The sequence below is a fragment of the Lepeophtheirus salmonis genome, chromosome 1, assembly GCF_016086655.4.
Source record: "Lepeophtheirus salmonis chromosome 1, UVic_Lsal_1.4, whole genome shotgun sequence".
Taxonomy (NCBI): Eukaryota; Metazoa; Arthropoda; class Copepoda; order Siphonostomatoida; family Caligidae; genus Lepeophtheirus; species Lepeophtheirus salmonis.
This window is the reverse complement of record NC_052131.2, coordinates 12,847,157-12,851,444: the sequence shown is the minus strand read 5'-3', so window position 1 is coordinate 12,851,444 and position 4,288 is coordinate 12,847,157.

Genomic DNA, 4,288 nt, shown 5'->3' with positions numbered 1-4,288 from the left:
ATACGACAAATTTCTTCATAATAGTTTGGTTCGGACATTGATATACTATGTCAGATGGTAACAAAAGGAACAATAATTATAATATATAAGAGTTATTGGTACCCCAAAGACAATGAAACCCTGACTCCGTTATTACACAAAAAATTAGTACTCTAAAACATAAGTAGAAACAATCTGAAAATCAGATTGTATCCAATATTTCGAAGAAAAGCTTACAAAAGTTATAGTTCTCCCTTCCACGCCCAGGTGAGACCAATGTACCACCTTAATCTTAATATTAGATCATTTGCTTATCGTAAATCGAATTTTCTTGTTTTTTGTTTAATTGCTAAGTTGCCAAAATATATTTCATATTTTATTATGATTTTGAAATATTTTCACGCTAATCTGAATGTCATCACTTTTCGATATTTAAAAAAAAAAAACATAAAACCTAAATAACTTTTTTTTATGAAGAAAATTATCTGTCTGTCAGTTATATGTATTTAAATGTATTGATACATAAATCGTTATAATATTATTAAGTAGTAATGCATACATTAGAAGTTATTTATGTTTAAATTATTTTGGGCACTGGGTGCCAAGGGATTTTTAACTAAATTTGAGACTCAGTCCAAGACGGGGGTTTTATCTTAAAGTGTGGTTTTTCTTGACCGACTTCGATGGATAATTTGAACCAGACCCTAGACCGAAATTCATTTGTATTCAAATCGTTGAACATTTTTTTTAAATCTCAATATCCAGTCCATTTTTTTTCGATCTTAATCTCGGAACCAATTTTTGCCCACTTCTCATTTATGAGTTGTACGAATATGATTTATGCGCCACATTAGACTTCGTATGACGTTATTGTGCCAATGTTTACAATTTTACAAGGCACATGATGTTATCAACAATTCATCTATAGAACTGGGCAAAACCAAATTTGAAGCCAGGCATCCTCCTCATCATGATTTCAGACCGATCCAGGACTTTCAGACCAAAGCTGGACACTGCTAAATATGTACATTGAAAAAAGTAATTATGAACTAAGTAATTAAATTATAACTCAGTAGAGCTAATGTATTTAATTTTTCTAATCTATATGAAAAACATGTACTTTGGTAATAAGCTACATTATCCTTGTATAGAATCATTACTTGTATTTCGATCGTATTATTTGTATATGTACAAATCCAAATTCAACGTGGCATTCTATATATCATTATATAGAAATGATATTAAATGCATGCATATTTAAAAAATTAAAAGCATTTATAATGAAAGATACACAAGCCTAATATTTCGTTTTCTATTCAATATAAATCTATATATTTATTTAGTATGTATTTGTTTCAGTAACTGAAAGGAAAAACTGTTTTCTTTGATGTGAATATATGTAGTATAAGCTTTTGTGAGTTTACTTTGTGTAAATATATAATTTAGAAAAAAATGTTTAAGAATGAACTATCCTATATATATATATATATAGGATAGTTTGGCAGGTATATTTTTTTATTTTTTCATAGTCTTCTTTTTTTTTCAAAGAATTCCGATATTTATTAGTTAGTTGTTTCACTCTTCCCCCCTCCCTTATTCTTCTTTAAATATAAAAAATATCTAAAGAAAGAAACAAAACTTTCAGATATTAGTAAATGCTTTATGATAATAAAAACCTTTAAATTATTCTTATAAATAAATTTTGTTATTGAAGAATCGAAAAATTTGAAATATGAAACAAAACTGCATTATAAGAAAGGCCTCATTTTATGTATGTAAGTAAGGATTATTACTACGGTCAAGTATTATAGGAAGGGACAGTAGGGGGCAAAAAACTTAATTTTTTGTGAAAAAGTAAATGATTTAGGTTAAAAATCGGTACCTAATTGTACAAAAAACAATTGTTAACAGTTTTAAAAAAACATTTAGAAGTGGCTCAACGCCCCTAAATTTTTGAAAATTTACATTTTGTAAGAAAAACTGAGTATTTTCTTAAATACGTTTCATATACTTCAAATTTAAGGTTTTTTGTAAGTACAATCAATTGAGCTACTAAATTTACTTTAAAATTTATTTGATAATTATTTCAACAAAAAAAAATATTCATATGATCAATATAATTTCAATTGAAGTTGATTGAATTATAGCCCATGAATCTGTTTTTATTTCTTTAGCATATCCCAACTCAACCATTGGACTGATAAATATGAAAATTTGTAATTACGTTTAGATGATATTAAATTCAACGAAAAAATTTAAATTTCTAATTACTATGGTCTTAGTGACCTTTTTATGCCCTTTTCACGCAAAGTTACGATTTTAATTCAATTTTAACACATAAAATCATAAATAAAAATCGAAGTCATCTTATTTGAAGATGGGTATAAGGTAAAAAATTTATACTATTTGCTTGAAGACTCCATTAATAGAATTAGTTAGTTGAACTATTTTCCAAGAGTGTTGGGTGCCACATTGTCATGAGATGTTCTTTTTTTCAAAAAATTCAAAGAAAATTGGTCATACATAAACAAAACTAACTATAAACCTGTAACTGCAGATGAAGAGGCGGGCAATTTTTTGGAAGGAACACGATATATTACTATTGAATTTTTTTTTTTTTAATCCGAAAAAAGGTATAAAAGAGGCTATTAATTATATTTTGTGACAATGCCCCTGAGTGTAGAGTTAAGTTTATGTAGTCTGGTGCAATGCACTCTAATGTAAGAGTATGTATTTAAACTTTGGTCAAAACATCTTAGGCTTCCAATTCTTCTTTGAACGATCTCAGTCTAATGAAGTTGTTTATTGAATATTCTCAATTAATAGACAAGCTTATATATTCACTTTTTGCAAATTTTCCAAACATTTGTGGTATTTGTCGGAGGAAGAACTCATTGGACTCCCTTTCTTCGACGATAAAGTTAGTTTAGGATTTTATACATAAAAATATTGAAGACTTTGTCCCGAAGAATTCAAAAAAATGGAAGAAATTTTGTGGCTGTCTGATAGTTTTTTAAAAGTTGACCCAGCACTTTAGAATAGTAGGGGCATCAGAAAAAATTTCTTCGCTCCACGTATACTATGATATTGTGGAAAGGGGAGGCGATCATTATATAATATAGCGGGTGAACTGAATAAATATTATAAATTAAGTACTTGTTCATTTATTTGATATATCATCAAGAAAAAGAATAAATATGTATCCAAATGAACTTTTTTTTTGTAGGTAGTATTTTCGACTAGGGTGACCTAGATTTATATTACTGGTTTTATGTGTTTAAGTTGAATTAAAATGGTCACTAAGGTCATAGTTATTAAAAATTTAATTTTTTTCACTGAATTTAATTTGATTTAAACGTGATTGCAAATTATATTGTTTATCAGTTCAACAGTTGGGTTACAATATACTAAATAAATAAAAAATTGGTAATAAGCTAAATTTTAATTAACTTCAATGACTTTTTATTGTAAATTTAGTAGTTCGATTTATTGTTTTTACAAAAAAAAACTTTAATTTAAAGTATATGAATAGTATTTAAGAAAATACTCAGTTTTTTCTTTCAAAATATAAATTTTTAAATCTTTATGTCCGTTGAGCTACCTGTAAATATATTTTTTAAACTATGGAGACTTTTCTTATATGTTTCTTGGACAATTAGGAACCATATTGTAACCTAAGCAATTACTTTAAAAAAATGATTTTTCGTCACCCTAAAGGACATTCATCTAAAATTATCCCTATATTACACTAGTCAACAAAATTTCCACTATCCCCTTCCCATTAAATTGGGGTGTGTTTCTGATTGTTTTTACTTCAAAAACATACCTAACATGACCTTCATAACCTAACATATTTGATGTTATAGTAAATAAAGTGCATTCTTGAAATTATTTTCCCCACCATTCACATAATTTAGTGTTTATTTTCCTCCTTGAAAGACATATATATATATAAGGTATAAAATATTGTTTTTGGATTAAAAATATTTATCCAATACTTCTGTATCTTTTTTTTGAGAAAATAATTCCCTTTAAGTACCAAAAATAAAGAATTCTTTCTTTGAAAGTCTATTAAATTTCTCATTTTTTATTACAATGACATAAATAATAGTTTTTTTTGTAAAATGTATGATTAACAGAAGACCCCCAAGAAATAGCTCAAGAAACTGGCAATATTTATTCTAAGTAATATGGTTTCCTTTAATGTTCTCCAGACTCCCTGTGCGAATTTTGCTAGAATGGGTCCCACATAAAGAATCTTTTAAAATGTAAACCATCTTTACAATGATCCTTGCCACCTCAATATGAA